This window comes from Pelobates fuscus, chromosome 1 (genome assembly GCF_036172605.1).
Source record: "Pelobates fuscus isolate aPelFus1 chromosome 1, aPelFus1.pri, whole genome shotgun sequence".
NCBI classification, from domain to species: Eukaryota; Metazoa; Chordata; class Amphibia; order Anura; family Pelobatidae; genus Pelobates; species Pelobates fuscus.
In genome coordinates, this window is record NC_086317.1 from 412,796,566 (window position 1) to 412,805,768 (window position 9,203).

Consider the following 9,203-nt stretch of genomic DNA (forward strand, 5'->3'; position numbering starts at 1 on the left):
GTAAATTTAGATTCATGTTATTAAACATATTAAAATCATAGTGATAGGTTCGGGGCGGAGCCTAACTGCTTAGCAGACCAGACGTGCCCGACTAGGGCTCCGGCGTCTGGGGATACAATCCGGGGTGATCCAGCCCCAAAAAGCGACATTTGCTTACCGCAACCTATCCCACACGACCCGGGAGAGGCTGCTGCACCGGACGGTGCCTTTCCCGACCACATCCCACATCGTTGCTGAAACGAGGTTTGCGGCCTACACGTGGAAGAGGCCTGGGGAGACGGCCGCTCCCCGGACTCACTAACCGCGGCTGGACACCTCGGGAACACTTCCCCCCCCCCCCCCTTTGGACCGACGGGGGTTATCTCGGTCCACACCAGCACACCTCGCCTACCGCACAGCCAGCTGACGGCTAAGCCTATGGTCGTCTGCCGTCCAGAATGCACTCGCAACATGGGGGGACACACTCATCGTCAGAAACATGCAACAGTCCAGGCCAGACGGGAGCGCCGTACAGGATGACATGCTACAGCGCATCGACAAACTCTTCACCCAATTCTGGGAGAAGCTAGAGGAACGTATGAGGACAGCTACTGGGGAGCAGAGGAGCACACAACTACAAGCGGGTGAGAGGGACCCCACAGGGCATTAACTCCCGCCGCATCCCCCACCCACGTATACATAGCCCACCAACGAAGAAGACCAAGTGAGAATACCTCTCAGACCACCCCCAAAGGGGACAGAGGACAGGGACTATCATGAAACGCACGACCACCCAGAACCCCCTGTACAATAAAGCAGCAACTGGCAATGGCCGTCCCAAAAGCCTTCCCGGGCCGAAGACCAATCGGAGCAACCCTCCCAGGCACCGACCACACCGCCGGAGAGCAGGCCACCGCAGGCGGCGGCGAAACACCCAAGCTCTACACGGCGCCCGACTGAGGATCAACCCGGCCTCACAGAGCTACCGAGTTGGTGGATTGATGGTGCAGGCCTTCGCAAAGGCCCGGGGCCGGCAGGCGGCCGCCACATGTCCGCAACCGGAGTCAATTCAAAGTGCTAACCCATACATTTAAAGCACTGAACAATTCCAGCCCCTCTTATATCTCTTCACTGATCCAGAGGTATGCCCCTCCTCGTACCCTCCGCTCTGCCCGCGACCACCTCCTGACCGCTGCTCGCACCCGTACGGCCAACTCGCGCTTGCAGGACCTCTCACGGGCGGCTCCTCTCCTTTGGAATAACTTGCCTACTGCCATCAGACTCTCCCCTAGTCTTCAATCATTTAAGAAGGGCCTTAAAACCCATCTCTTCAGGAAAGCGTATGGCCTCACAGAGTAATCTCTCCCTTACATACCTGTCTCTTGCTCTCTCCTATGGGATAGTGCTTTGCTCTCTTCTCCAGCTCTGCTTCACTCCTACCTGATATTTCCTATCCTAATGTTTCTAATACCCCACCTCCTATAGACTGTAAGCTCATTTGAGCAGGGTTCTCTTCAACCTATTGTTCCTGTAAGTTTTCTTGTAATTGTCTTATTTATTGTTACATCCCCCCTCTCAAAATATTGTAAAGCGCTACGGAATCTGTTGGCGCTATATAAATGGCAATAATAATAATAATAATAACCTACTGCCACCGGGGGCGCTCCCCTAACCAAGGGGGCCAACATACCCAGTAGAGATATCGGCTGATCGTTATCACTCTGCCCAACAGACCGGACAAGAAACCTTCGGCGATGGGCATTAAACTCCCCACCTTGAAGGGGCGCACATACGAGACCAATAAACTCCAACTGAATGACAAACCTCACCCGTTACCTGATAGCTGTAACTCCTAGCTGCTCCATATCCAATACTAGATATACCGGAGACATACCCGGCTTATAAGGACTTCTTCACCGGGACAAGAAACCATTAAGACCCGCACACATTTACCACACGCGGAAGCTGAGCACGAAACGGACAAGATGCGGACTCGGCTCACGTGGCCATTTCCAAGCCCTCCACGTTCTGGACTTTCCCACCACTGGGCAACCCATCTTGACTACCTACGATGTGAGGTTTCTGCACGTCTGGACCGGGACTCACAAATCTCTATACTTGTTTTGATTGTGCCTGACTTTTCCCATAATGAAAATGCATATAATACCGCACAATGATGCCTAAATATATGTCACTCTAACTACTATGCCCTCCCTGATAGGTCTTGAGACACAGCAGAAGGTTTAAATGTGCCATTAATTGCATACTTGTATATAGGTTTCTCAAATTCTTTGCCCGAAACCTGTGCTACAGGGTCGGTACACGATAGATATGTCGTCTCAAGATCCCATAGCCTCTTTACTAATAGGCACGCGCATAGCAACTACCTGGTAGGGTATTTCACACCGTTACCTCCGTGCAAGACGAGAGGTTGCCCCACGCCAGAGAACGGGTTTAGGTAACAAATAGACATAGGGAACTCAGTGTTGAGATGTGCCCACTTCCTGTTAAAAGATAACGTACCCAAATGTTTATTGATCAGTCACTTATTTAGCCTGTGTGTATATATGTCTGCCTACAGCCATATACGCTTGGACTTAAACCGAGCGAACCCCTAGTCTGATTGCGAGGAACCATACTGTATGATGCGCTTGTTGCTAATGTGCTGGTAAGGCCCGCTTCGCTTCTCTTAACTCACCCTTACGGGTTTTCTTTACCATTGATAGGCGGAAAACATCGCTCAGCTTGGCTATACTTTCAGTTTACTATCCACCTGATGAGTATCCAGTCAATTACCTAGCGTGCAATATCCTTGAATGTTTAACCTGCCGATTTATTCATCTAAAGCGTGTCTACGATGTTATATAGCCTACTGACTCTCTATATTAATAGTTTACCTAGATAAGCACTGTTTATGGTTATACTAGCAATGTATTTATATACCTGTTATTCACATAAAAAGAGGCCGACGATTCTCTAAGACAATATGTATTGCAATGTGACACTCCCTACCTGTACAACTTATTATTGTCTTCCCTTCTTTATTCTGTACCCATAACCAAATATGCCTCAATAAAACAAAGATTGACAAAAAAAAAAAATCATAGTGATAGGCAGCAATGTTGAGACCAAATCTAAAATATCTTATCCTCTCATGTGTGGGTATAAAACTCATTAAGCAACATGCACAATAAAGGGTTTGCTGATCACCAAAATAGCTGCAGTCTACGTGTGTCGTACCTCACCACTTTAAGTCGACTTGTTACAGTGCCGAGGTATTAAAATTATCTCCCTCCATGTGAAATTTCATCCCACCTCATGCTCTCTGAGAGGGCAAAATGGCCCAATTACAGGGCTTTCTAAAACAAGCCTGTGATTGGACTACGCAAGAACTTTTTAAGCTGACTGGGTAACCACAGAAATAATAAGCCTATCCAGCAAAACCTGATATGATAACTTTATCAAATCTCAAATGAACAGACACAGGGAAATCAAATCTGAATGTGTATGTTCTACATATAACATGTGCAATTGGGAATTGTAAACAAATGATGGGGCAATTTTTTTTTACTTTGCATCTCAGGACTAACTGAGCATTATCAGTCAGCTGCTTGGAGCTACCATGAAATGTCGGTTGGTATCCAGACCCTCAATTTCTGGAGCACAGTTCAAGCTTTCAGATCATCAGACATTCCTGCCAGAATAGAAAGATAGCTTCCAATGCATGAATAAGGTTTGGAACATCCCAGGAACCAGCGAACCATAACTTATAAATAATTACTGATGCAATATTTTATATAGAATCCCATGGTTCCACCTCATCAGTGGCTCATAAATGGTCGTCCTGAATCCTGAATTATACAACATTTATCAATCCCAGGTGCTAGAGGACATTATCCTAAAGTGCGTTAAATAATTCCCTTTGTAATTACTGAATTTTCCATTAGGGACAATTGCATGTGATTTATCTACAATAACTGTGGATATTTAATTCACATATTTGTTAACGTGTCTACCAGCTCCCAAACATTCTTATGAAATGTACTTTTAGGTTTTTTCTTTATTTTTTATGATATCTGGACTAATGACTGAACTTCGTATGATCATGCTGATTTTATTTACAAAAATGGAAAAATACATTATACAGACATACTCAAATGAATGTCTTTTTAAGAAAAAAAAATATTTTTTGTGTTCTGTCTGATATTTTGGTTAAGCATATATAATGCATAGTATGGCGATGCCAAGCCCCAAAAGGCTTACATTTTAACATTTTAAAATAGTAACAGACATATTAATGAAAGGAAAGGAACATTTTTGTTATAAAGAAAGGTTAACCAATTTAAACCTATTTAGTTTAGAAAAACATCACCTCAGAGAGGACATGGTAACATTATACAAATATATCTTTAACCCATACAAACCATTGTCTGGAAATCTATTCACAAATAGGACTATACATAGGACACGAGGTCACGTGTTTAGACTGGAAGAAAGGAGATTTAGTCTAAAGCAAAGTAAAGTTGTTTTTTTTACAGTAAGAAAAAGGAGTATATGGATTGTTGGCATGAAGTGTTTTTTTTTGTTTTTGTTTTTTTTTTACAGATATTTAAACATCAACTGGATGCTTGCTATAACATAATATTCAAGGATATAACTTTTCAGTTGTGGGGTATTAGCTTCTTGATCCAAGGATAGGTCTGACTGCCATGCTGGGTTCAAGAAGTTATTTTTTGCCCTAGTTTGTTGCAATAAACAAATGTGAGAAAGGCTGAACACCATGGACACAGGTCTCTTTTTCAGCCTATGTAACTATGTATATTGCTTAATATTAAATTGAATTTGTCAATTGCAATCTAAAAAGTGTAATCTAAAACGATGGCACATTAGTTGTCTGAAAAGTACAGAAGGCATCTCTCTTACACATAGCTAAATAATCAGTGGCCATAGTGCTTTGTGCTACCCCTTTCTGACCCATTTCATTTAACATACATTATATGGTGTAGGGGAAATAGCTGCATGTCCAATCAATTTGCCTGCCTGATGTTGTATCTTTAAAGATAGGTACTCATGTCTTCACAAAGTTGCACTGACCCTATAATCCCTGTATATCGTAATTGGTTTGGCCATCCCTCTCAAGTTATGGTAGAACCTCTCCTTAGTGAAGCCTTTACTCATTCTCTATCGCCGAGCATCTACACCCTCTTCACACTGGCCGACGGCAGTATGATAGAGCAGCACTTGTATCCACTTCAGCACTCAATATGCTACTAATGAGGACATCTAATACATCTTTTGTGTGGCCAGCAGAGCAGAAAGAGAATGAGGAATGAGGCTGTTACACAAGCATCTTTCTCATCTCTCTTCTCACTCTCTGCTCATGTTCACTACCATCTCTTAACCGCACTATGTATCCCCCCTTCTGCAGACCAGACTTAGCGTTTTGTCTGTACTTACAAACACTGGTGAACCTTTCAGTTTCTACTTAACACCGATTCTTGTTTCTCTTTCAAAGGACTCCAAAAACAGGATTTCCTTGCAAAAACTGAATTTTGCCAGTTTGTGCCTGTGCTTTACACACATTGACTTGCTCTTGCTCGCTGTTCTTATCCATTTCCGGTTTTATTTTTCTACGTTTGTTTTTTGTAACATCACATTCCTTTCCCTAATTGACCTCAGGGTTATCTATTTATGTGTTGTAGTTTTTGTAATATTGCAATCCTAATAAGCCTCAGAAGGTGAAAGAGGATAGGAAATACAGTTTATAAATATCTGGAAGTTGACAAATTGGACAGTGTGCGCTTACTTCCATTTGTTTCTATACACAGTGAAGCCACACAATTTTTATTTTGCAATCACACCCATGGGTCCAATTTCCATTTCATGTTTGTATTAAAGTGCACTGTTCTTCCTAAAATTGATGGTTTGAATGGTGACAAACAGTGGTGAATCAACGTAGAGACAACTCTGGTGCAAGAAATGTTTTGCCCTCCATCGAAAGGGTGGGCAAATTGTAAATACCCATCTGTTGTACAAGTCCCACAACCCTATACAAGCTGTGAATCTACCATTTGCCCATCCTATATAGCACTGAGCAGTGTGTTTGATAGTAATCATGTTTTTGTATGGTTTATGTGTGTGAATGTAGGGGTGTGTCTGTGTGTAGTGTTTTACGTACGGTTACCATTTAAAAGCAGTGGTGTATTTGTGTGTAGTGTTTGCTTTGAATGCAGGGGTGTGTTTATATATAATGTTGGTGTTTTAATACTGAGGTGTGTTTGTTTGCAGTGTTGACGTTTGAATACAGGGGTGTATTTGCGTGCAGTGTTGGTGTTTGAATGATGAGATGTATGCGCATATACACATACACTGCCACACACAGAAACACTGATACTCATATGCATATACACACACTGACACACATGCAGATACAGACATACACATACACACACTTGCAGATACACATATACAAACACTGGCACACATTTATGCTGGTCATCTTTTTAGCCACCCTCAAATTTTCTACCTTTTGAGTACAGGAGGGTTGCTTCTGCTGATGGGAGTCAGAGGCTGTCTCTCACTTTTCGCTCCCTCATCTTCTGCACCTCATCCTCTCCCTTTTGTGCACCTCTGTTTTGTGGGAGGAAGTAACCGTCTCTCACTTCATCCCAGGCTGCCGGCATGAGAGGGGATGGTCACACTGCTAGAGGGCCACAGTGCTCAACCAGTTCCCTGAGGACACATGCCCCCCGGGTGTCCATAGGTGGATGTGCCATCCATGCAGCACACTGGCGGTTGTTCTGCCGCTGGTGACGAATAATTACAAAATCAATTAAAAGTATAAAAATGTAGTAATGAATAGTCTAGTTACCAGAGGCCAGTGAGTCTAACAATAGTGATGGAGAACATATGAAAAGAAAATGATCTAAAGCCCAAATGGCGTGTAAACAACAAAATCAGTATGTCTTTATTAAAGGGATATAATGCCAATATATTCAATTAGTTGGATAAATGAAGGGAATGGTCAAGGTAGATATATTCATTGATATAGATATATAAAGAGATAAATCAGTGCTTAGTAGGAAAGGTAACAAGAGTAGGATAAATTATAGCAGTCACTAAGAGCTTGCTCCTAAATTATAACTGCTGTAATCCAAAAGTATATTATTTATGGCTTTCTAGATTTCCATTCTTCTCTATACAACTTCCTTTCCAGCCTACATATACTTGAGACCAATTAAGTAATTTTGATTTCACTAGTAATAAAACTAATACGGTTAAACCTCTTTGGCATGCTACAACGATACAGGAAGAAATCCCACAAGATTATCTCCATTATCTATGTAGTACATGGATACAACAAGCAATAATCACAATGTTTTCTGAAACTAGAATTAAATCATGCACTAAAGATTTAATTATTGTATACAATTATCAATAGCCAGTTTTACTACTACTAAGACAAGAAAATCTACCATATGCGTTTTGTTGCTCAAGGGCTACTTCATTAGAGGATAATATGCAAATTAAATGACTAATGATTTTGAAAAATAAAAAAAAAAGTTATGAACAAGGGCACAGTATATTAATAAATGCTAAATAATGCATTTGGGTCACAACATTCCAAAGGCATGGTACAGAATGAACAGTAATTATTCAAACGGAATGAAAGATTGGCAAGCAACTAACACAATACTATGACTTGCATCTGAAGTGGCATTGGTACCTGAAGCCAGGTAAAATGGATTCCGATCACCTGACAGTCGATGATTCATGATCTGTATTTAGCTTGTAAACTAGAGATAGTTTGGAATGGTTCACTGAACACTGTGCAGTCCAAATAAAATGTACAACATAATTAAATGGTCATATTAAAGTCTGAATTTATAAAATAATTTCTAAAAGGAACTGATTTTTATTTATGTTTTTTTTATAGAAAAAAAAATATAAGCATCAAAGGCTCCCCGATATAGAATTGCAATATAACAACGAGGAAGATATAGTCAGATACATGGTGTTACCACTTCCAGAAGGCACATTCTTCAAGATCAAGTCTGAGAATTGAAAGGAACACTGCAAGGTTTAAATCACTTACAGTTACAAAATGTGTGCTGCACTCTGCCTGTCCTGGTTGTGAAAGTAACTAAAACAAGTTAAAGTTCCAACAGAACTTAATTTGTCTGTCTGGAACCCAATAGTAGTATACACAACCTAACCACTACATACAAATGTAGTGATTGTGATGCCATCAGAAGGTAGATGCTATACACTTGTGCTTAGTCAAACCATTTAATGTGAAGCCCCAAAGGAACTCGCAGTCTGGCCCCCACTCATTGGAATTGTTAACAAAGAAATTGCAATGGCTAATTAGAAATAACAACACACATTTTTATATTTTAATAAAATATTTTCATTGGCTGAACAAGTCAGCGGATATGCTGAAAGTGCCCATGAATGGCTTTAAAATATGGATTTATTTTGACATTTCTAATTTAGAAGTGTAACTAGTGTAGGACGCTCCATTGAACCACACAACAACATCAATATAATAACAAACACCTCAGCACACGGCAGCAGGGTATAACGGTGGATAATTTAGCCATCAGTAAACTGGCAACGTTTCGACAGGCTAAGTGTCTTTCTCAAGCTATTCTGTATTTGCAGTTCAGGCTGCAGGTTCATGAGTGACCGACATTTACTCAAACCTCTCAAAACCACTTTGACCAAGAAGAGTGGGATGGAGTAGCCTACATGACAAGTCCACTTTTATGCTAAACCAAGCTGCCTGCCCTGTTGCCTGTACTTGACCTTGACTACCCTTCTAACCATACCTCCAGTGAAAGAGTCTGACCCTAAGATAGGTTTGGACCTTTATCCTACACCGCAGAAGTTTATTCACTAAACTGTGAAATGTGGATGCATATTTTATGCCACAATAGCCAGATTTATAAAGTATACCAACTCAGCTATTCAAGATTAAAATTAGCAATTCTTTGTTCAATTCTACACAATTCCATGTTGACCGAATGCATTCTCACCATATATGGTCGGTATATAAATGTCACACCTACCAACCACTTAGAGCAGAACTGTAATTTATGTAAAAGCACCTCCTTCCCCTGGCTCAGTGGAAATTATTTACCTTGTTGCTGGGATGGGTAATGCAGTGAAAGTAAAATATATATATATTTTTTTTTTAATGCACTTACCTCTGCTCTATCTAT